At 42.6% G+C, this 25246-nt stretch overlaps 1 long non-coding RNA gene across 1 annotated transcript in view; it reads left to right on the forward strand.

Moving 5' to 3' along the window:
- LOC147584346 (uncharacterized) overlaps positions 1-25246 on the forward strand; it is a 448130-nt gene that overhangs the window by 413262 nt on the left and 9622 nt on the right. Inside the window, exons 4-5 of the long non-coding RNA XR_015248619.1 lie at positions 20646-20734; positions 23540-23679. This is a non-coding gene — a long non-coding RNA (uncharacterized LOC147584346). The remainder of the gene's footprint in view (positions 1-20645; positions 20735-23539; positions 23680-25246) is intronic.

Consider the following 25246-nt stretch of genomic DNA (forward strand, 5'->3'; position numbering starts at 1 on the left):
AGCCTGGCTTTTCAATTCATGGAGTTCCTTCCTCTGAAGAACACCTTGCTGATATTGTCACTTTAGCCTGTCTGTGTAGTTTTATTTTGAAATCATTAAAGGCATTTCATATCGGCCTTTCCCCTCATTAACAGAAAATCAATGTTTCTATAAACATCGGAATAATTGCATGCCTGTTTCTTGGAAACATTTTAAAAATTCTGTCCTCTCTCCTGTGTCTTGTTCCTCCCATCTCCCCTCCCTTTGACTCCCCCTTTCCGCCTCTTCTTTTTTCTTCTCTCTCTTCTCCTCCCCCTCCTTTCTCTGCTTTAGGCAATTTATTTTTTAAATTCCTTGACACATTTCTAGGGTTTACCATTTATATAACATGCTTATTTCTATTTCCTTTTCCACTTCCGTTTTAACAAGACTCAAGAAATACTTTATGGGGCGCCTGGGTGGCTCAGTCAGTTGAATGTCCGACTTCAGCTCAGGTCATGATCTCGCAGTTGGTGGGTTCGAGCCCTGCATCGGGCTCTGTGCTGATGGCTCAGAGCCTGGAGCCTGCTTTGGATTCTGTGTCTCCCTCTCTCTCTGCCCCTCCCCCCACTCATGCTCTCCGTCTGTCTCTCAAAAATAAATGAACGTTTAAAAAATAAAAAGAAATACTTTATTTTAGTTGGTTTTGTCCACATTCCCATTCTTCAAAATGGTACTCCTGTTTCTCTGTGTCTTCATTATGGTATATTCATACCTTCACGGGTAAGCATTTGTTGCCCATTCTTTTCTGCTACTTGTTAGCAAAGATTGGACTCCAATTTTCCTGAAACTTTCTATTAGTATCTCTTAATACTTCTCAAATCTCTCTTTATTTTTGAATTTTTGGTTGTTGTTAATGGTTTTTAAATGTTGTGATATTACGATTTACAGTAAGAAATGCATATTTGGTTTCCCTCTCCATTCCTGGCACAGACTCCAAAATCCCCTGGAATTTTCTAAGAGAAGCTATCAGTTGATCAAGGTGTCTTTTATTCTGTTAATGAGGCAAACATGGAGAGCTCCAGGTAACTGGAGAGTAAGGTGCTGGTTGCTGGGGGGAACCAACCTGATTAGAGGGTTGGGTTGATCAGCCCCACCCTCTGACCTTGTGTCAGAAGAGGCTGGAGGCTGAGTTCAGTTACCAAAGGCCAGTGATGTAGCCAATCATGCCTGGGTAACCTCAATTACCTCCACAAAAGCCTAAAGAACAGGATTTCAGAGAGAGCTTCTGGGTTGAGGGACCATAATGCATCCATCCATGTGCCAGGTCCCCAACTCCATGCAGAAAGAAGCTCCTGCCTTTGGGACTTTGCTGTCTGTATCTTCATCTGGCTGTTGATTTGTATCCTGTGATTTCCTTTGTAATAGACGGGCAATCTGGTAAGTAAACTGATTTCCTGGGTTCTGTAAGTAGCTCTTGCAAGCTAATGAACCCAAGGAGGCAGTTGTGGGAACCCCTCATTTGTAGCCAGTCAGAAACAGAGGTAATAACCTTGACTTGCATTTGGCATCTGAAGTGAGGGCTTGTGGGACTGGGCCCTTACGCTGTGGAATCTAATGCTACCTCCAGGTAGGTCGTGTCAGAATTGAGTTAACTTTGTGGGACATCTGGTTAGTGTCCACAGAGAACTGGGTTAATTGCTTGGTGGTACGTCAAAGAAAAAACACGTTGGAAACGGTGTCAGAATTGGAAATGTCTTGGTTCTGTGATCCATGTAAATGGCTTTGATATTTTTCCATTGAATGTTCTTTCTTATTTTCCTTGAAAGGTTGCTTATCTTTGTCCTTCACTTTGCCATCCTTAGTAACTCTATGCTTTTCAAGAAAGCCATAGTATATAGAAGAAAGACAAGTCTGGGTTCCAGCCTTGACTCAGTTTGATCTTGGGAAAATTACATAACTTCTTAGCCTCAGCTTTTCTATAAAATGGGAATAATAAGGTCAAGCTCTCAGAGCCATTGTGATGGCTAAATTGAATAGCATAGCTAGAACCTCTATATTCCAGGTGCCCGTAAATGTTGGTTCCCCTTGCCATTTCAGGCGAATGCTGCCCATTTTTAAAAATTATTAGTAAGGAAATAACTTCCAATAAGCCTTTCAGTATAGACAGGTGAAACCTAAAGCCTTACCTCCCATTATTATCTTGTGACATTTTCATATTAAAACGTGAAACCTTAGTCTGTAGACTTTTGTCCTGTCAAGCTTCTTTTCTGAGGAGCACACCTGCTTCACAGTAGCTCCGTGAGGCTATGGAGATATGGCCACCCCTGTTTTATAGAGGTTCAGGAGTGGTATAGAAGTCTCCTCTGTCCTTGGAGGGAGTTGTATAATTGTCCTCCATTCTGAAAGTCCTCAGTTTCTCAAGGGAGTGCAAGAGAGGAAAAGGGTGGCTGTTTGAGGCCCAAGGCATGGGTGTTGTTGGGGAAAGAGAAGTGTGGGAAGAGAGTCATGTTAGATCCTTGCCCAGTGTAGTCAAAGTATTGGGCTGTATCTACCTATGTTAGACATTTCATTTTATGAGACTACATTAGGTTCATTACTGAATCAACCAATAGTTAGCTAATACCTGAGAAAACAGTGAGCAATAATAATTCAAGAAAGATTAGTGAGAATATGAGACGGGGTCACACCCTCACAGAGACGGAAAAGCTACAACTCCGTGGTAGTGAGGTTGCAGCTGTTGTGGTGCATCAGCGGCTAAGTTCGCCATGGCTTCAAAATGGTAGGGTCAGGGTGGCTTGAGACCGAGAAGACCAAGTATTTTATTTATTTTTTTTTTTTTTAATTTTTTTTTTCAACGTTTATTTATTTTTGGGACAGAGAGAGACAGAGCATGAATGGGGGAGGAGCAGAGAGAGAGGGAGACACAGAATCGGAAACAGGCTCCAGGCTCTGAGCCATCAGCCCAGAGCCCGATGCGGGGCTCGAACTCACGGACCCCGCGAGATCGTGACCTGGCTGAAGTCGGACGCTTAACCGACTGCGCCACCCAGGCGCCCCAAGACCAAGTATTTTAAATGATGAGCACTCATGCAAGAGCAAGAGCTGGGATGGTAGAGAAGAGAGAGTCATTCCCATAGAATCAACTCCTGCCCACGTGAAAGAGTCAGTCACTTCAACGGGCATAGCTATGCTCTTAAGGATGGGTATCCTCGGCAACTCTTGTCAGTTTTATTTGAACTGAGAAGTTGGTAGAAGAGAAATGTGCATCTCTAACTTCGTCCTTTTTTTAATGTTTATTTTTTTTTAACGTTAATTTATTTTTGAGACAGAGAGAGACAGAGCATGAACGGGGGAGGGTCAGAGAGAGAGGGAGACACAGAATCTGAAACAGGCTCCAGGCTCTGAGCTGTCAGCACAGAGCCGGACGCGGGGCTGGAACTCACGGACCGTGAGATCATGACCTGAGCTGAAGTCGGATGCTTAACCGAGTGAGCCACCCAGGCGCCCCTAATGTTTGTTTTTGAGAGAGACAGAGAGAGAGAGAGAGAGAGACCATGAACAAGGGAGGGGCAGAGAGAGAGGGAGACACAGAATCGGAAGCAGGCTCCAGGCTCACAGCTGTCAGCACAGAGCCCGATGCGGGATTGAACTCACAGACCACAGGATCCTGACCTGAGCCAAAGTCAGAGGCTTAACCGACTGAGCCACCCAGGCACCCCTCTAACTTCATCCTTTTTCCTATTTCTCTGCCTGGTCTTGGGTACACCAGCCACTGTTCTCAGATTTTTTTCTTAGGAAGTAGAGAAAGGAACAGAAACCCTAGAATGGCTTTCCGTATTTGAGGTTCTTCCGTGGCTAGAGCCTTTAGAATATGACTGTTGACCATCAGAATGAGATGCTAGAGTAGTGGTGCTCAAAGTGTGAACCCCCAACCTACTGCATCCGAAGTTATGGGGTGAGGCTCAGCATTCTGGTTTGACAACCCCTTCAGGTGGTTCCGATTTGTGCCGATGTTTGGGAACTGCTGGATAAGAGCACAGGGTTTAAGAACACAGACTGTGTGACCTGGGTTCTAACCCCAGCCCTACAGTTGACTAATTGTGGGATGTCTGAGGGCTCTTACAAGGATTAGATGAGACAGTGTCTGTTGACAGGGTTTTAACAGGATTAGAATCATACCTGGCACTCAGTAGATGGTACCTGTGCACTTGGGCGGGGTGGGGAGAGGTTGTGCGTGGGTTGGTTGCAAGGCTTGCTAAGGGAACTACTGATTTTTGCCTATCAGGCTGGTCCACCATGTTCAGTGTTGTGGGTTCTGAATGACTTTCTTCCTTGTGTCCCACTGTTATCGAAGATGTATGGAGAATGTTTCTTAGGGGTACCCTAGTCCTGTTACTAGCACTCACCAGTGCTAGTGAGCATCATGGCTGCACCAATAGTGAAAACACAGGCTGGTTGAGGCCAGAGCTGTATCTTACTGAGTGTTTTGAAAGCTGGGTGGAGGGAGCAGGAGTTACCCAGTTTTTTTCCCCTTTGGCAACAGTGTTCCTCCTGAACCCTGAGGAATAATGAAGAGAGAAAAATGAACATTTTTGTGGTTCAGCTGACATTAAAATGGGAAAAAGCACATCACTGGAATTAGAATGTCCTGTTCATTCGTCACTTTTTCTTCAATTAAAATGTCTCTGCAAGCAGGAAAAAGAACAAGCCCTCGATGACCTCATAATTCATTATTTCTAAGGAATATACTTAATTCCCAGCGGAGATAAATCTGAAATCGATTTTCCATTTCTGTCAGCCATTGACTGGCGGCCTCTCAGGTCCTCATGAAGGAGAGTATGTACTTTTTGTGGGGTTGGCAGGGGCTGGAGGGGAGAGGGGGTTGGTAACCTTGAAGGCAGCTGCTGAAGATCCATTTTCCTTCGCAAGCCATTCGGAGCCTGTTAGAAACTGAAAAGGAGGAACTTGGGCAGGCATTTTCATCGCAAGGCTTTGCTCTGTGTACTCAGGGCCACTCTTAGAAACCGAGATCCCCTTTCCAGGCCATTAGAAAAGGATGTGAAAGGAACCAACTGCTGATAAAGGGCTAGAGTGAAGGGCAATAGAGCCTTCCTTGATAGGAAGATGGTGGTTAGAAAGAGGGTGTGTTCTGCTTTCAATGAATAACATCCTTTGCCTCCACATCCCTGAGACCTCTGAGTCTGAGGTTAACTATGGCTGCCACTGAACTTGGAACTCTCTGAGCATCACCCACCCCACCCCCCTCTTCCCCAGTGCCAGGATTATACCTTTGCTTAATCAAATGGGATGGGTCAGTATTCATCTCTGTGGTTAGATCAGGAAAAAGTTCTGGGCGTGGTTCACATATCTTGTGACGTGACAAGCTGGGCCAACCTTGGACCCCCGGCAAGTGAGTAACACCATAGCCATTACCTTCCTGCAAAGGCAACAGACCAGAATATAGATCATCATAGAATTAAGCAGTGACAAATTCACCCTCAAGGTCAGTGAAATGTCTGCTGGCTTTTCAAATGGTGTTTTACGTCGAATTTACGGTTACCAGCTGTGCAAACACGAGATGATAGGAACAGAAGTCACGAATGAGCCGCACCTCAGAAAACATATACTAAATTTAACATTTTGTAACTTGAGTCCACATAAATACACTCACATTCCTTTTTACAGCATTAATTAAATTGAAATAATGGTCCAGGCAAAACCCAAATAATTTGGGGGTTGACTGCTCGACGGAAAGTAGCTGAATGTTGAACAAATCTATGATTTCCTTGGCTATATTAGCAACCTTAACAAACTGTATTTAAATAGCAGATGCACATATAGCACTGTAATTAGAGTGATTGTTTAACTGCCGTCCTTCATTAGAAAGATAGAGTAATTTCTGGGGACCTGGCCAAGAAAGTATTCCCCACAGACTCCACGGTCAGGCTTCTGTTTCTGTAGTAGGCTGAATAGTAGTCCCCAAAGATACTAGGTCTTAATCCCCAGAACTCGTGAATGTTAACTTATACAGCAAAATCTTTCCATCTGTGATTTAGTTCAAGGCTCTTGAGATGCGGAGACTGTCCTGGGTTATCAGAGTGGAATCCCAATATAATCCCGTGTGTCCTAATAAGAGTGATGCAGAGGAGACGGCCATGGGAAGCCAGAGCAGAGAGAGATGTTTGAGGATGCTGACCTTGAGGAGTGGAGTCACATGACCACAGGCCAAGGAGTGCTGTGGCCCCGAGAAGCTCCAAGTGGCAAAGAGCAGATTTTCTCTGAGATCCTCCCTCGTGGTCCTGCCAACACCTTGGTTTCCGCCCAGAGATAGTGACTTTGGATTTGCAGCCTGCAGAACTGAAAAAGAATGGGTGTTTTAAGCCCCTGGTGTGTGGTAACTTGGTATAGCGGCCGCAGGAAATGAATAGAGTACCTACAGCCTCTCCCTGAGGGTGAATCTGAGTGCAGGACTGGGGTGCTAGAGCAGACTTCATTCCAACAGTTGAGCCCTCTCTCAGCCTCACCACATTCAGTCAGTCCTGTAGGACACCTGTGGTCCTTATGCAAATGAACTGCATCTCCCCCTGTTTCCACTCACACCCAGAGGAACAGCTGAGTTCCTCTGGACCATTCGGGATCCTGCTATTCACAACAGTCACTGTATTTGGGACACAGGTGTAAGAATAAGAGAATATCACCCATCCACCATCCCCCCCCCTCCCCCCCCCCCCAACACACACACCAAAAGCCACTCAGTGAACTGAGTGCACTTTCAGAATTCAGCAAAATTTATCTTCCGGCTCTTGACATCTAAGCCCAAACTTGGGTGAATCTCCTTTAGTGCGAAGTCCACACAGAAAGGAGAAGTGCTACTTTTCTTGCTTGAAGAGAAGCCCTTCCTAAAATCTAATCTCCCCTGAAGATTGTTTCTGGTCACGTGGGTGAGGAGCACTTTGTTTCTTCTCCCACCCACTACAACAGGTGAGCCATTACAACACAAGCAGAGGGTGTCGCCTGCGGTGACAATATGCATGGTCTCATCAGGTTTGCTCTTGTTGCTAACTGATTTCAGAAGATGTTACTCTCTGTATTTGTACTTTCAAAAATGCCCATTTTATTTAAAATTTTTTTTAAGGTTTTTAAAATTTATTTTTGAGATTGAGAGCGCGCGCAGGGGAGGGACAGAAGGAGAGGGGAACAGAAGATCTGAAGCAGGCTCTGTGCTCAAAGCGGCAAGCACAGTTCGGGGCTCCAACTCACAGACTGTGAGATCATGACCTGAGCGGATGTTGGTCGTTCAACCAACTGAGCCACCCAGGCTCCCAGGCCATTGCATTTTAGAACAGGGACCTCAGAGGTCTAGGGTGGCATCACATTAATTTCTGTTGTGTGACTGCTAACAGTGTCGTTTCTAGGAGTATGTGTATGACTAAATTAATTATAAGAGAGGAATATGGTGAACTCAGCAGACTGATTCCCCTGAGCTTTATCTATTAAGGTATAATTCAGATAGATTCTAAATGTTAGTCAATTGAGTAGCTTTTGCAATATATGCTCGTTTTAATACCTCCATGGCTCTGTTTACTTGCTGAAAAGTCTGAGTATCTCTTGGATCTTGATACTTTTTCCCAGGTTGTCTTAGTGCCTGAAATAGTAGCTAAGAAGCCAGGTAGTGGAGGCAGAGTATGAGAGTTCAAATCTCACCTGTAACCACTTATAAAACATGTAACCTTGGTCATGACTTCGCTTGGTTTTAGTATCCTTACATGAAAAAAAAAAATAATTACAATAGTTCTTATCTCACAGGGTCTTTGCAAAGATTTTCTGAGATCTGCATGGAAAGCGTATAGCATAATGTCTCCCACGAAGACCAGGAACAAGGCAACGATGTCCCCTCTCATCACTGTTTTTAACAAACCAGATTATAGAGCAAAAGTAGCAGTAAAAGTAGCAAGTGACTGAGACACTCGATTGTGAGTAAAAGTAGCAGTGACTGAGACAAATGAAGAAATGGAGAGAAATAAAAAAGGTAAAAACATTTTATTGAATTTATTGGCAATAGATGGGAATTGAGTACCCAATACTTGACTTGAGGGCTTTAGGCTTTTTGTGAGGGAAGGGGGAGTCTATGAAGGTACCTAGGAAATATAAAGAAGGAGGCATCCTTTCTGTTTGTTTGTTAAAAGGACAGAAGCCTCTATAATACGGGAAGCTACTGGCACAGGCCAATCCCTGCTGTATCTTTTGCTCTTAGTGGAGTGTTTCTTTATGATGAACCTACATCAGTTAGGATAAGTATTGGCTTCCTGTAACAAAGACCCAAACTACAGTAGCTCGAATAAGAGAGACATTTGTTTCTCTCTTGTGAACATGTAGGAGGTGGGCAGTTGAGGACTGACTGGCAACTCTGCTTCACAAAGTCCTCAGGACTTGGCCTCTTCCACTTAGTGCTCTGGTGTTTCTAGAGTGAGAGTTTTGTCCTCAGGGTCCCAACATGGTGGTTGGAATTCAAGCCATCCTATCCAAGTGCCACAAAAGGAAGAAGGGGAGGAGAAGAAAGGGACAAAGTGTATCTTAAGCTTTCTTTAGCAAAGTTTACTGAAATGGCATGACAGTTCCCTGCATTTCCCATTGGTCAGCACCCAGAGACATGGTTACATCAAGTTGTAAAGGAAACCAATAAATGTGGCTGTGAGTTTAATTAAAAATGGGGGGTTCTGTTACTATGGAGAAAGGAAAGGGCCGTGGTAATTGCCTAAATCCCAGCTCTCAGTCAGTGATTATTTTAACCAGTACATGTTAGTGTAACCTTCTTAGTATCAATGTCAAACTGCCATTATGCAATGTAAAAGATGTGGCTACCTACAATTTAAAGTCGGTAATAAGAGAATCTAGCTTCCTTCCTTGATTCTGATAAATCTGAACAGCTCTTCTAAAGGGTGATCTAATGTTTGAGTTCTCACTACAAGTGACGGTTAGGAATCAGACATAACTGGATTCACATCCTAGCTCTCCCACTTTGTAGCTATGTGACTTAGAGCAGATTACTTAAGTTCTCAGAACTTCAATTTCATTATGCTTTTATGGGCGTGACACCCATAACCAAAGAAATTGTTAGGATTAGATATCAGTAGAGATGTTAAATACCTGGCGTGTAGGTACAGTTGATAGAATAAATAAGAACTTCTGTTTCCTCCTCTGTGAATACACATTATCCTTTGTTTTCTTGAAGCTTCTCTTCTGCTCTCTGACGATTTCTATACTTCCAGCCTCCCAAAACATCTTCTTTTCTCCCTGGTTTGGATGTTTTCTAACCAAGGCACCTAAAGGGGTAGCCCTAGCATATTCAAGGTACACCATCAACTGTTGTAATTGCTATGTTGTCATTGAACACAAGAAATGAACTACAGCCAGGAGCACATTCCATGGACTGATGCTCACCCAGAAACAGAATACACTCAGCTACACCTAAGATTTCCATAAATATAAATGAAAATGTGCACAGGGATAAGAAGTTACTTTTTAATGAGCAGTAGATGATCAAGGTGGAATCAAATTTCCTGGAAGAGCTGGAGCAAATGAGGTCCCTAAAATAGTTGCTTGATGTTGACTTAAGGGAGTCTACATTGACCAAGGACCAGTGCTCTAGACTGAATATTTGTATTCCCCAACATTCATATTAAATCAACATATATTTGGAGGGGGACCTTTAAGAGGTACATAGGTGATGAGGGTGGAGCCCTCATAAGTTATATAAAAAAAAAGACAGACTTCGGAGAGCTCCCTTCTCTGCCCTGCCTTGTGAGGTTGTAGGGCCATCTATGAACTAGGAAGTGGGTCATGACTACACCCTCAATCTACTGATGTTTTGATCTTGAGCTTCCCAGCCTCCAGAGCTATGAGAACTAAACGTGTATTGTTTATAAGACACTCAGTTGACGGATTCTGCTACAGCAGCTCAGGCTGACTAAGACAACCTGGCTCCTACCCAACCTGGTTCCCATGTTCTCTCCTCATGCTTGTCTTTGCTAACAGCATTTATTTTCTCACAGTGCTGGGATCTAGAGGTCTGAAATCAAGGTATCAGCAGGACTATGCTCCCTCTGACCCTGGAAAGTCATTTGTTGCTCCTGCCTCTTTTCTGGTTTAGCTGGTAATCCTTGCCTTGCTGCTGTACCACTTCAGTTTCTACCTCTGTTGTCGCATGGTGATCTCCCTGTGTGTTCTCTGATCTTTTCCTCTTAGGGGAAACCACAGTCATGTTGGCTTAGGTGCCAATTTAAAGATCTCGTTTGAACTCGGTCACATCTTCAAAAACCTTGTTTTCAAATGTGGTCACATTCACAGGTACCAAGAGTTAGGACTTTAACATACCTTTTTGGGAGACACCATTCAATCCTTAACACTTATGTAGAATCTTGAGAAATTATAATTAATTAGAACAGATTCAAGGTTAACCCCATGAAAATTTCACTGACTTCTGATTGCATTCTGATAATCTTGATTAGCAGAAAAAATAGGATAGGGTCATGTGCTGTTGGCACTGGAGAAGCTGAGGACCCGGCACAAGCTTTGGAACTGAGTCTTGAATGTGAATGAGGCCATTGCCAGATAGATCCCAAAAGGTGAACCATTTTCATCCTGCTTAGGAGTGGAGCTGGGATGTCAAGGAAGAGGGGGCCAAGTAGTTGCATAGGAGGTCAAAGTCAGGAGGCGGGTTGTACTAAACTTGTGTGTGTGTGTGTGTGTGTGTGTGTGTGTGTGTGCGTGTGCGCGCGTGCGCATAATTTTATGAGTGACCATGTGCATGTGAATGAGTGTGAGTGTGAAAGTTTGTGTATATGAGTGAATGTGTATGTATGTGGTGAGTGTGTGTGTGTGTGTGCGTGTGTGTGTGTGTGAAATTTCTAGAAGGCAATAATGGGAACCCTGGGTATTAATAGCAGTTAGGTGGGTGGGGAGAAAAGACCATCACAGGGGCAGACCAGCTAACTATAGAAAGTTAGAATGTGACTTTCTAATGAAAGGGAACACAGAAGACTCTGTAAAATTAGAAACCTGAAAGTATGTGCCAGGTTTATATTCAGTTGCCTTATGTTTCTCTTCCTCCATTATTTAGGATGAATGGCTATAGGCCAGATCCAATTGTAGTTTTTGCCTCCGATTTTTTTTTTTTAATGAGAAACAAACACTAGTATTTTTTATTCTATCATATTTAGAAAACTATATCTCTTCCTCCCTCTTTTTTCATTCTACTCTAATATAAGAAGCACCCAACAGATTGAGATAAGTCTTGCCAAGAAAGTTTTATTATGAAGATGAAAATGCACAGAGAAAAGTTTTAGTCTGAGAATACAAGGTATTTAGATAGCTTAAAAAAAAAAAAAAGGAACTCTAAATTCTAATCCCTGGGCACATTTTGCTGTAATTATTTTATTTGCCATTAGCAATAAATCTTAAGCCGTAGAGCAACCAAAAACCTATTTCGGAACCTAGTACCAGCGAATGAGCCATTATCTCTACCTATCCCACTTATTCTCACTTTACTTTCCAAGTCCTTTGATGTCACATTCACAGAGTTTGACTGTAATGAAATAATGCAAAAGAACAAGACAGAATGGAAAGTGAAACTAGCTTTGAAGCTATTTTTCCTGGAGAAAAAAAAAATGAAAGAATTCCCAAGAACAAGATACACCAACGGGAGATGAATATCCTGTAACTTTTTCTATAAAATAAATATGAATCAGAATATGGTGCCCTCCACATGGAAGACACTAAATAAGAACTTGTTTATGATGATGGTGGTGGGCGTGGTGATTCGAGATCTGGAATATCTTGAACCAAAAAGAATATTCATGTGGCAGATTGGGTTTTTCGAAGATGGCCATAATAAGATGGCCTCAATTACAGGGCTATCACAAAACTTGCTCTTCCCACCATATGCTCTTAGAATGCGACCTTGACATACCTATATTATTATGTCATGGTATGACCTTGACTTATGTTTGTGTATGTTTCCTCCCTCTCATCCCCCACAGACCTTTGTAACTGCTGTGCCCGACAGAATGTGGCAGCAGTGATGCTGGATGACTTCCAAAGCTAGGACACAATATGTAATAGGGCTTCTATTTGGTGTTCTCTCTCCATTTCTCCCTGTCTCCCTCTCTTCCTCTCTCTCTCTCCCTCTCTGATTGTCCTTGAGGCCCAGCCACCAATCTGAAGAAGAAAGCCTACATGATGAGACCGGATTGTGGGTGTTCCAGCTGACAGTGCTAACTAGGCCCGCCACTAATAGCCAACATCACTGCCAGATTGTGACTGAAGGAGTCTTCAAATGATTCCAGCCCCCATCCCCCAGCCTGCAAGCTTTCCAGCTGAGGCCCCAGATCCAGTGACCTGTCTGAATTTCTGACCTACAGGAAATGGGAAAGATAATAAACAATTATTGTTTTAAATCATTAACTTTTGGGGAGTAATTTGTTATGCAGCAATCACAAACCTCCTTAGAGAATTCAGGGATGCTACCAGATGATGCACACAGGGAGCTGGGAGATTCTGCTTCTCGTAGTATTACCTTGCTTGACTGGTGCAAGAGCTTTCTTTCTGTCCTGGGTGTTCCTTCTTGACCCAACTTCCCATCATTGCTGGCCTCAGCCACTAGACTCTCATAGGCTCTTCAAACTGTGGCCTCAAAGTTATGGTTAGGGTTCCATAGTCCACTATCCAAATCTTTATTGTGTGGTCACATAGCGTACTTGTTTTGAGTTTTTGCCTATGTTGTATAGATGAATGCTTTGCAACCTTCTAACAAGCTTTCAGATGCTTCTGCTGCAGGTCTGTGGACCACACTTGGAATCAAGAATAGAGAAGGTTGTGTGGAAAAAAACAAACAAAAACAAACAAAACAAAAAACTTGTGTATGATTCACCTCCAAGGAAAGAAACCAGGGATAATACTGTAATTGATCATCTACAGTGTAATAAGACCCTACCTAGTTGTGCCGCCTATATCAACTCTAGTCCTCATGACACTGATGCAAGGTAAATGTTATCTCCACATTGACTGTGTAGCAAGTAAGGTCATAGAGATTAGGTAAGCAAGCAAAGCCATTTTAATTGAAGAAAAAGTGACGAATGAGCAGGACATTCTAATTCCAGTGATGTGCTTTTTCCCATTTTAATGTCAGCTGAACCACAAAAATGTTCATTTTTCTCTCTTCATACTTCCTAAGCTTGTGATTGGTTCTCTGGTTATTTTATTTTTGAATGAAGAGAAACTTTTGAAATGGCTCTGTACAATAGAACGTTCTGCAATTACAGAAATATTCTACATTTATTTCTTCAAATAGAACTTTCTGCAATTACAAAAATATTCTACATTTATTCCTTCAAATATTGTAGCCACATGTGGCTCTTGAGAATTGAAATGTGGCTGGTGTGACTGGAAAACTAAAATTTTCATTGAATTGCATTTTACTTAAAATTTTAAATATTTATAGCTATTGGCTAAAAAAGTGGCTAATTCTCGTTGGCTGCTGTATAGGACAGCACAGCTTTATGGAAAGGGTCCTGGGGTCGTTGAGTTTGAAAGCTGACCTGGATTTGCACTGGAGGTATATGTGCCATTTCATACAGTGTTTGTAATTTTCATCCATAATCCGTAATCTTTACTCCTCTCTTCTTCCCTTTCCTAAATCACATGGCATCAAACAACTTCTTTCTTTTGGATTCACATCCTTTAAACAGAAGTTTTAAACATGGTACAAATCCTGGAAGCCACAAGGAGGAAGAAATGCCAGTTCAGGAAGGGGGAGGATTTGCTGGGGGGTGGTCCCTTAAGAGACTAGAATAGCAAGTGGAAACCACTGTTCCATTCTTTCAAGGTTTGGGAAAAGAATGGAAAAGATGTGTTCAGATCCTTTACTTTTCTCTTGGGACTTCTACCAATTAGAATGCTTTCAGATATGAGGTAAAGAAACCTTCACTCAAATGGCTGTAAACAATGAAGAAGTGTATTATTTCATATAGGTGGAAGTCCAGGGCGGGGTAGGCTTCAGAGTCCAGTTACTCTGAACAGCCACTCATAGGGGTCAGCAATAAGGTACTGCAGACTTTTTGTTTGTTTGTTTGTTTGTTTGAGGGATAGTTATTCAGGAATTTGGGTTAATGATACTGCCTAGGATTTTGTCATGGGTTGAACAGTTAACATAACATTAACTCAATTATCATTATCATTAACAAATGTCCATTGAGTGTCAACCATGTACAGGACACTGGGGCTTGGTACTAGAGACTCAAAAAATAAACAAACACCTTCACTGAGAGTTTGGAAAGAGCACACGGGCTTCAAAAGATGTGCTGAAATTTACTTTCCAAGGAAAATTGCAATCTGCTTGTTTCAGGTCTGTTTTCCTCTTAACTCATCCACTCAAAGGTTCCTAGGGGCTATGATAGACCAGGTGCTGTGCTAAGCCAAGGGTAGGGCAGAGTGGTAAGGATACAGAGATGAGAAGAGATAGTCCCAGTGTAACAGGGAGGAGTTCAACCCCCCACATGGTATAGTCAGAGCTAAACAGAAATCTTGCTAATCTTTGTGGGAGTCCAGAGAAGCAGCTTTTTTACTGTGATATTTGGAGCACTGGTTGCTTACATCTGCCTAAGAATGAACTATGTACCTGGGACTGCACCAAGCGCTTGAAATATATCTCATTTAATATAATTTAATTTATCATTCTTTGGGATCGTTTTAGGTAGATATTCTTACCCTAATTTTACAATCCCATGGATTCCCCCGGATGGTATCTGAAACTTCTTTGAAAGGAGATAAAATACCATTCCTGGAACACTCCCAGTATTCATTTGAGTGTGCTGATTTGCATAAGGGGGTCTGAGGTTTAAGAAGGACTTGAACTCTTAGAGGGGAACAGTGGGAGAACCTTTGGGAGGAAAGGCCAAATGGGGAGGAGGTGGCCCTGTGAGTTGACTCACTTGAAGATTTGCTCAGGGCTTAAAGGTTTGGCGATGTCTGGATAGAGATAGGCCCTGTATTTACTATCTGTAATTATCTGGGGAAGAAGAACTATCAAACTTTGAAACCCAATTAGTATTGTTGCATCATCTTAGGAACTCCTTGACTGACCAAAACATGTGAGAGAGGAACTTTCTCTCTTGTTCAAAAAAGAACTGTTAAGAAACAGTAGTGGTGTTGCCCGCAGACTTGAGCAAGGAGGATCAAGATGGTGACAGGGATGGTGGTAGATGTTTCTCTTGAGCAGCAGTGAGTCTGCTCCAACTGGCAAGGAAAATCACTCACCCTTAGGTGAGTGAGATGACTGTGACATTAATAAAAAGGGCAAAATTCCAGCCGCCAAGTACACTGCATGCATCAGCTTGGTCTGGATTTAGAGAAACCAGAAATGAATTGCCTTTCAATTGGCTGGGGGAGGAACGGGGTGGTCAAGCCAGTGAGAATCAGGGATGTGTAAGTGCCTAGATTTTTACCCCTAGCGTAGTGGAGCTCTTTGAGTTGCCTACAGATGAGAAAACTGAAGGTTATTCATTGCTCATGGTCATGGAACCAGGACATAGCAGAGCCAGGATTCAAACCCATATTCTTTGGACTATGAATGTATTCCTCTTGCGAGGTGACCTTTGAATAGAGGCTTTGTAAGTGGAAAGGGAGCATTTAGATCATTCCAGAGACAGACGCAGCCAAGTTTGCAAAGACCCAAAGGTTGAAAGAGCAGTGTGTTTTGGAGACGAGGCCATGTAATTTGTAATTCAACAAGACTGATGATAGACTTCACAGGGAAGTGACAAGTGGTGATCCTGAAAAGACATGGCGGGGTAGGTTGTGCAGAGCTCTGTGTGTCTTGCTAAGTCACAACATCTAGACCTCTCTTAACTCATGCTCCCACTTTTTGATAAGCACAAAAATTTCCTCCTTTATGGTTACTTGAAATATCAAGTACAGTAAATATGTTGACCAAAAACATCACAGTAGTGGCAATTTTTAGAATGTGAATTTTTAAAATGACTATGTTGTTGAGTTCATTTGGTATGTTCTATCTCCATTGCCTGAAGGTAGGTAGAATTGAGAGTCATGGAGATCAGGCTGAGGCTGTTATACTTTATAAAAGCAGGAGAAAGGAGAGAACAGAACAAAAGGAGAAAGAACAGAATCAAGAACCATTTCAGAAAAAGAATTGAGACAAGCTCTCATAAGAGAGAACTACTGAATTTTTAACCTGCCTTAAGTATTGAGGACTTTTGTTTTGAACCAGGAAGCTGCCATATTCCAACTCTGCGTAGACATTGGAATTTGATTTCAAGTTCAAGAATGACTACAAGAAGTGAATTTTAGGCCTGGTAGATACTCTGCTCTTCACAACATCAATATAAATGGGTGTTTTGTGTCAAAATGAAAGAATCTATGGCTTTAATTATTTATCCCTCAAAGCAACTGGATACTTTGCCTCATGCATATCACTTATAGTAACTTCAGTTGATTGTTGCAGGCACTGTTGCATGTATCATCTCATCAAATCTCACAGTAATGCTGTGGATTAGTTATTATTAGCCTCATGTTATAGAGAAGGAAATGGGGCCTCACAAATTTCATACAGCTGGTTGAAGTGGTGAAGTTGGAATGGGAACTCAGGCCTGTTTCACGTTGGAGTAATTCTGAGTGTGTGAGGACCTGATGCAGAGGGAGCTCGGGGGCTTACACCGTGAGCTAGGATGTGGTCGTATCCCCATCTATCAGCCAGGCAGAGATGCGGGCGGTGCGGGCAGCAAATGCTTCCCGGAGTCGGGGCACATCATTCCTGTAAGGAAATCTTTATTCTGTGCCAGAGGAGGCCCCTGTAGGACTTTGGCTTGAAACAGAGAAGGCAAAACTCAGTCCCCATTCTGATCCAGGTGGAATATAGAATGGTTCTAGGGGCACACAGGGCCAGGAATAGAATCTCAGAGAAGAGAGAGAATTCTCCAGCACCTCTGGCTCAGTGGCCCCAGCTATTGAATGACCTTGACCCTTCCTTACCGGGGTTATAGTAAATACTTTGTACGTCATTTTTTGCACTTACTTTTTTTTTTTTTAAGTGATTATTTAAACATAATTCTGAAAAAGGTGAACATGTTTTGGCTTTAAGAATTCAGACATCATAAAATCCTGAAGCAGCTTTTAAACATTTAACAACAGGCTGCAATTGTGAAAGAAACAAGTTATAAATGGCATTTAAACACAAATTGAATTCTTTTCTCCCAACCGATAAGGACTTCTCCCCTGGAACCACAGGATACCATTCCCCTTATCATCTATAGAAGGCTTTTTATTTGTCATGGATTCTGGCAGAAAAAAAGTGCATCATGTATGCTTATCTAATGTAGCCGTTTTAAACTTAACAGATGGCTTTCTAAAAGCCACTTGTGCATTATTTCTAATAGGCCTACAACTTAAATTACTAAGGTTTAAAAGTGCACGAAGATATCACGAAGGCCCTTGGCTACTGTCAGACTCTGTTCTCCATGTACTTGGCACCTAAGTCTAGGTCAGACAAGTCCCAGCTGTAATTTGATAATGGCCAATCTCAGTACTGTGATATATGGCCCTAGAAATTAGGAAGAGAAAAGCCATCTCTGAAAGAGTTGAAATTTGTTACCACTTAACTGGCAGAAGCTGAATAGAGTATGGTGGAACAATGAATCCACGTTTCTTTGGAAGAGGAAACTAAGTAAGAATGGAACAATCGATAAATGTGGGAGGAGAGTAGGTAGTGAGTCTCCCAAGGTTAACCACAATGCCAGTAACTTGTTTTCCCAAGTTGGAAAAAAACAAAGTTTTGCACCACCCAAAATGAAGTCAGACCAAGCCCATCATGTTTTAAAAATGTGGTGATGTTTTCTTTAGAAAGGGCCCCTGAAGAAGACATAAGAAAGAACAGTTCTGCCCGCAGGCCCGGTTGCACGCTGACTTTGACGGCTCCTGTGGGCTTTCATGTGGCTATTTATTCGAATAAATAATGGAACCACATTCTCACGCAAGGAGTGCTAATTCTGCAGCCTCCTGAGATCCAGAAGTTACCACAAAACCAAACCTTGTACTTACGTGTGCAAGGGGGTCTGGAACTCTAACAAGGAGCTTGCGTCTCTCTCTGGCTAGCGAATGTCAGGAATCTTTGTTCCATTTGCGTTTAGAATGTTCTGTTGTTGGTTGGCTGGTCAGTTGGTTGGTTGGTTGGTGGTGTCTTCCACAGTTACATTTGGAGGTAGTGATGGAGGAATGGAATATTTGGACAGATTTGGAAAAAGGTTGACAATGGCCTCTTTCACATGAATCTAGCTGTACCATTAAGTTTCCAAAGAGATGGCTTGTCAATTATTTAGAGGATGGAGGGAATAAGCAATCGACTGTTCCTTCTCACTGGATGTTGCTATGGGAATGCATGCTAAACAGCCAAAGCAAAGGGCCAACTACTCTCCTCCTCAAGGAGGTCTCTCACATTTCTCATCTAGTGACCACCGAAGGGGTTCATATGGTTTGCTGTAATGAGGGAGGGAAGTGAAAGTAAATGCATATCCCTTTTTTGCTGACCTCTCGAGACTACAATGACCTCTCATTGCCATACTCCCCAGGCCCACAGGGAGCCCTCTCACTACTAAGCCTGTTGGAAATTGAGCTCCAGGCCAATGAGAATTAATGGAAGAAAAGACAAGAAGGAAGGAAAGAAGGAAGGAAAGAAAAACAAGTGGGTCGTCACTTTAACAGTGGTCAGACTTCCACCTGAAAACAGATGGAATGAAATACAGAGTGTGGTTACTATAAATAAAGAATGCATAAAACGCTGTCCATTAAGTTAGGTACACATTTTTACCACGACCTACTTGTAGCCTTTCAAGTGATTCTTTTTACTTAGATGCTATGGAACTGAAGACTTTTTTAAGTTTCTTTATTCGCGACTGCTGTCTGCAGAACCACACATTTGAAAAAGGTGGACTAACTCGTAGTTTCCTCAGTAACTGCCTGCTGATGGCTTCTCTCCCTCATCGTAGCTCCTTGAGGGAGGCACTGGTTCTTACTCACTGTTATGTACCCAGGACTTTGTGCATTGGAGACACTCTATGGATAGCAAATGAATGAATGGGCAACAAAGAGAATTAAAGAGTTAAGAGTTGAGTGCTCTGTAACAAATGCACTAAATAAACATTAAGGGTAATTACCTTGTGGATCCATAATAGTGACGTTAGGGTGAAAAATACTTTGCACGTCTACATGAAGATACAGTTTTAGGAATGAGTGATGGCAAGAAAAGGTAAGAATCAAACATCAGTAAAGCTGCAGCATCCAAGGACTGACACAAAAGTAATTAGTAGTCAGTGGCAGGCTAATTTTTAAAGACTCTCATCAGTCATTTGCAAGGAGAGTTTAAAAAAAAAAAAGATCTAGGAAGCATCAGTCTGTCTTGTGCACCATCTCTTTATGACTCAACTGCTTTCTTCAAGTAAGTCAGTCTTCCAAGGGTGTGACACTGACCTTTTAAAGCCACTAAATTGGCAATACTTGTCCCTCCATCCCCCTCCAAGACTAATCACTTATTCTTTAATTCATTATATATTTTTTAAATGCCTATTATAGATCACTGCATTAGCCCTGTGGAATAGAAAAAAAGATTGTACTCACAGTCCTTACTTTGGTTACTTATTACATGTCTTAGTCTGTTCAGGCTGCTATAACAAAAATACCATAGACTGAGTGGCTTAGAAACAATAGAAATTTAGGTCTCACAGTTCTGGAGGCTGGAAGTCTTGGATTAGGGTGCCAGCAGGGTCAGGTAAGGATCCTCTTCTGGGTTTCAGATTGCCGACTTGTCATTGTGTCCTCACATGGCCAAAGGGGCCAGGGAGTACCCTAGAGATAGCTCTGTAAGGGCACTAGTTGCATTGGTAAGAACTTTGGCCTTGTTCTTACCACCTTCCAAAGACCCTACCTCCTAATACCTTGGCAGTTAGGTTTCAACATCTGAATTTGGGGGGCATGTATAATACCATAGTATAACCAACCTAATTGGGGAGAAAGGATATAAGCCCATGAAAAACTAAGGTGATCAACAATGAAAATGACAACACACACACACACACACACACACACACACACACACACACACAAATGTCAAAAGGCAGTATGTGATCAGAAACTTGAAGAAAGGAGTCCACCTAGAGCTTTACTTTCTTTTAGGAGCCATCACTTCCTCATCCTAATACACAGGATTACTATAGAAGCCATGTTCCCATAGCGTGAACCCACCTGCCATTCAACCCAGAGTTGAATGAACCAAGGGTGGCACCTGACTAGGCTGGACCAATGAGTTCCTTTTCTAGGAATTTGGAATTTTGCATATGATTCCAGTTTAGTTTGGTTATCCCCCTTAGTAGAAGAGATGTAAACATTGGTAGTGGCTATTTTCTACCATGACAAAGCCAAGAAAGTCAGTGGCTGGGTGGGAAAAGAATGAAGCAAATGTGAGGAGAGCCGCAAAGATAAGAGAAGGTGAAAAAGGACTCTGGTTCCCTCGCTGGCTCTTGTCTTTGTTTTTAAGAGTCTTCAGATTCACTTTTCTTCTTGTCTTGTTCTCCATGAGACATTTTTGTATCCATTTAAGGGTACACTTCTACTTCCTCCTGCAGAAAACAGCTTCATCTTTAACAACGTGACTAGCTGATCTGACATCTGGCTGGCTTGCATCAGTGGAAATGCAACGACTTCCTGGTCCAAGGTGAGGACACTTTCCTAATTGTCCCTTTCTCCTGCCATGTGCGTCCACTAGCCCCTCTCGTCTCATGCCATCTCACACTTGGGTTCTTCCAAAGCTCTGTCACTACCCTTTCGTTCAGCCTCCAAAGTGGACAAGCCCTTCAGATATTTCATCTCATTTAATCCTTACAGTAACCTTTTGAGGTAAATACTGTCAACTCCATTTTGCAGACAGATCTGACGCACAAAGAAATTGAGCAATTTACCTGCCATTACGTATCCAATAAGTGATAGAGCCATGATGTGAACAGAAGCAGTGTGACTCCTGAGCACATGCTCCCAACACTAAGCTCCTCCCTTTCTGCTGGTACAACAGCAGGAGAATTACGTAGAATGATCTTTTCTTGAGCACTTGAAACCATTAGGACGATTCTATTCTTCCCATTCTACATGTTAGTGTCATAAAACAAACTTCATCGCACACATGAGGTTGGTGCTTACTAATCCCGTTCCTCTTGCTAGACACACTGGAAGTCTAAATTCCCTGCTCTCTCTTGAAGTTAAGTTGGAGACAGTGCTGTATTTTGGCCAATGGAATGGGGCAAAAGGTGATATATGCTCCTTCCAAGCCTGGGCATAAACTTCTCTAGACAGTTTTCTATGCTCTTTCTTCTCCTTCCTTGTGTATAAGGAGTCCATATCCTGTGGATGACGGTGGCACAAGCTATGAGGAGACTAGATCTTTCACACATTCCATGGAGGTGAGCTATCTAGGAGAACCATCCAACCCTCACGCACTGGGACATGAGCGGGAAATAAATGGTTATTGTGCTGAACTACTGCAATTTAAGGTGGTTTGTTACAGGAGCTTCCGGCTTTTCCTTACTGATCCACCTACTGAATTCTGAAAATTAGGTGAGCATGATGGCAGCCAATAAAGTAGGCATTTGGGTATACATACCAAGATTGTTTTTCATGGACGTTTCATCCTTTAAGAAATCAGGTTGGTGGTGTTAATGAAAGAAAGTATTGATAATATTCTCAAAAGGCACTCAGCCCAGTGCTTCTGTGGTTGTTAAGAGGACAGTACCATGGGAGTCTTTGCCATAGCTGATGGAGTAAATTTTTCTGTGGCTCCTCAGAGCAATTCCCTGGGTGGTAGGGTCGGCTCTGTACTTATGCAGGGACAGGGACTTCAGTCAGATAGGGGAATTACATTTCAGGACAGGATGCTCAGGGGCTGAGGTCCAATTTACATAGAGGCTGCTTTTTAGTTGCTGTCGTCTGGATAGCAGTGGAGCAGGATAGAAGATTTTTTTTTTTTTTTCAACTTACATACAGTGTGACCATTCAGTCTCCTTAAACCCATCACTGTCGGAGCTTTCTCCATTCCGTCATGTTAGAAAGGGGAGTCACTGTTGTCCAGATGGAAAACTTCTGGCTTGGGTGAATGGAGGAAGATACGATGCCATGGAGTTGATTAAGAATGAACCCTTATTTTTGCAGGTTACCTATTGGAGCTATAGAATAAAAACAGTTTCCTTAGGTTAGGAAGTCCAAACTGGAAGCTGACAAAGTCTTTTGGGGAAGCTGTTGAAAATATGCAGTAAAAGTTGCTAAGTTTAATGTTAATCTCATCATTAAGTCAAAGGTCAAGGTTTTATTCCCAATTACATTTATCATGAACTTATCGAAATGGCCTTGCTGCATTTCTAAATGATCTCCACAATCCCTCTATGGTTTTGTTAAATTATCATCTTGCAAACGAACCTTCCAACTTTCCCAGTGCAAAAGGCTCTCTGCCTGACCACATGAAGGTAAGGAGAGACACAAGGGCTAAAATCTATGTTTCTGTTCTATTGTTACAGTTTAAATTAAATGACCTAAGAATATCCACCATTGCTTCAAAATACGCTGGGCTGCCAAGAGATCACTGCATTAAGATTCAAGGACATGAGCTTTGGAGATGTCATGCTTAAAATAATCTGGGGCTATTGTTTTTCTATATTATTATCTACTCAACTAATACTTCCTCAATGTCTCCATGTTCCGTGCACTAAGTGCGACAGAACTGCTACCTCCTGTCTGGTGGGGCAATTATTTACAATTTGTTGCCACTTCTGCTAGAGCAAACCCTATTTTAATACATTACAATACATAGTGGGTGCTCAGTAAATGTTTGTTGAATGGATGCACGAGCCCATTATGAAACCTGAGAAATTCAATGTGAGCCGCTGCATCACCTCACCTCGGCTTTACCTCAGTCTGGGTTCCCGTGAAAAGGATTCACTCTCCCACTTCACAAAAGGAAAATACTTGTTTCTACAATGTATTCATGTAACCAACATTTACCGAGAGGCTCTTTCGCGGTGGGCATAGTGCTGGGCACAGTGGCTAAGAGACACCTGGGTTCTGACCTCTCCCTGCAGCCCCAGCGTACTGGTTGACCCACGATTTATTGACTTGGGTAGTTAGGTAATTACTCAGTGAAGCACTGCTGCCTTTGAAAATGTCTCCTTTCTTTCCCCCTGAATTATTACAAGAGAGGAGAGAGGGAGGCAGCTGATTGGTATGAATGTCAGGGCCATAATAAACCCTGATTTACTTAAGGGTACGTGGAATGAAACAAATCAAGTGTTAACCAACATTTTCTTTGAAATGAGGTTGGGAAGGATTAGCTTAGAGGAGGGTATCATTAGAAAGAGAAGAGCCATTAATCACTGTCCCAAAATAATCCAAGTTGAATATCTTATTGTTTAATTATTTTTAATCTTTTGGAAATACAGAGCCGCCCCAGGGTGTTTTCTTTTCTCTCTCCCTCCTACAGAGCAGCCTGCTCTGGGAGCTGAAGTCCTCCTGTGTATTCCTTGAACTGGATCCAAATTCATTACAGATAGACTGTGAAGCGGACATAGATGATGAAGCTGGTGAAGAGGAGGGGGCAGGAGGGAAGGCAAGCAAGGGACGGTAAGTAGCCAGGGCTTGTTTTAAAAGTTGAAAGGTGACCTTTGACCTTCTCGTGACTCATAAAGCACTTTATGACTCCCACCCCTTGGTCAAGAATTTTCAAGCTCAACAAAAGGGCTTTTAGCTCAAATGCCGGTTTAACCAAGCTTCACAAGGACGAGTTATTTTCGTTTCTGTGTTGACCAAGTAAAGTTCTTCGCTTTGACTACCTAATAGCCCACCAACTTGGTTGAGCCCGTGTCTGTTTGCCAGGTCATGCACTTTGCCCAGGCATAGAACAAGGGGAGTGATTTCTCAGTTGTGGGAAATGGATCACGAGATGTCTGATTTAGGCACGTAGATGGATTAGGGCTGCCAATGGGCAGAATAAAGACAGGAGAATTTTCCAGTCCAGAGTCATTCAAAGTTCTCAACCCTCATGAGGCAAACTAATGGAATCCCTGGAGGAGGATTTCTGGGCTCAGTACCCTAGGCCCATCCGCAGGACTTTCTATCACTTTGATGATTCAGCATCAGAATCTCTCGTGCTGCAGTATGCCTGATAAAAAGTACCAATTATTCCGTTCACTACTGTTGAAATGTCCAGTTTCCCTCTGCGAAAGCAACTCTTAGAGACCCCAGTGGGATTGAAATGTAGTTCAGATGCCCTGTGACCAAGGTGTTTGGGCAGTAAGCTATAGAGGGCCATAGATGCTAGAAGATTTGAATTTCTCTGTTTTGTTTTACCCATTTGCCCATATTTTTTGAACTCTATTTCCCAAGCCAGAGAACATGATTAAAGAATTATAGCCAGTCTTCTTTTAACAGGCCTGGCAAGTGCTCTTGCAGTAGATTAAAGATGGCTACAAATTCTCCAACATTCCTTCAATGACAAAGTGAAGCTCTGTCTCTTCACCTTGAATCTGGACAAGATTCTGGGACTGCTTGACCAATAGAATTCTTGGGAGGTGACACCTATGTGGCCCTTTGTGGCAATTGGTTTCTGGACTATGTTGCTTGGGTTTACGATAAAACATCTGAATTTGGTGACACACAGGGGTCTCTTACAATTGTGAGAAAAGGATCACATTTAAGAAGAATCTAGTATTTTCCGGGAGCTGTGCCAGGTCTGTGGGACATGGCTATTCATATATGGTTCCCGTTTGTAAGAAGTTCACAGTCTAATGGTAATGATAGATGTACGTGAATCATCACGATTTGGGCCAGTGATGATACTGATGGCATGGAGCCTAAATGAGACCGCACAGGTTATCCTGAAGAACATGACTGAGAACCCCATTTTAAGCTGTACTACCTGCAGAAATATGGATTTTGGAGTGATTCCCAGGGACTGTGCGGGGCGTCATCTGAATTGCCTCCACTGAAAAGGTGACAGTTCAGCAAGGCTTTAAGAGAGTGGGAGTTTGTGCTTCTAAATGCAGAGTTCTGGCAGTCCGACATGTTGTGAGAGGTATCACATGACGCATGCTAAGATGCTTCCCTAACCAAAAACACCTTCCTCGCTAGCCCTACTACAGTGATCAAAATTTCTACAATATTCAGTGTGCCTGGGTGGCTCAGTCGGTTA

This window comes from Puma concolor, chromosome A1, assembly GCF_028749965.1.
Source record: "Puma concolor isolate L17-30 chromosome A1, mPumCon1.1.hap2, whole genome shotgun sequence".
NCBI classification, from domain to species: domain Eukaryota; kingdom Metazoa; phylum Chordata; class Mammalia; order Carnivora; family Felidae; genus Puma; species Puma concolor.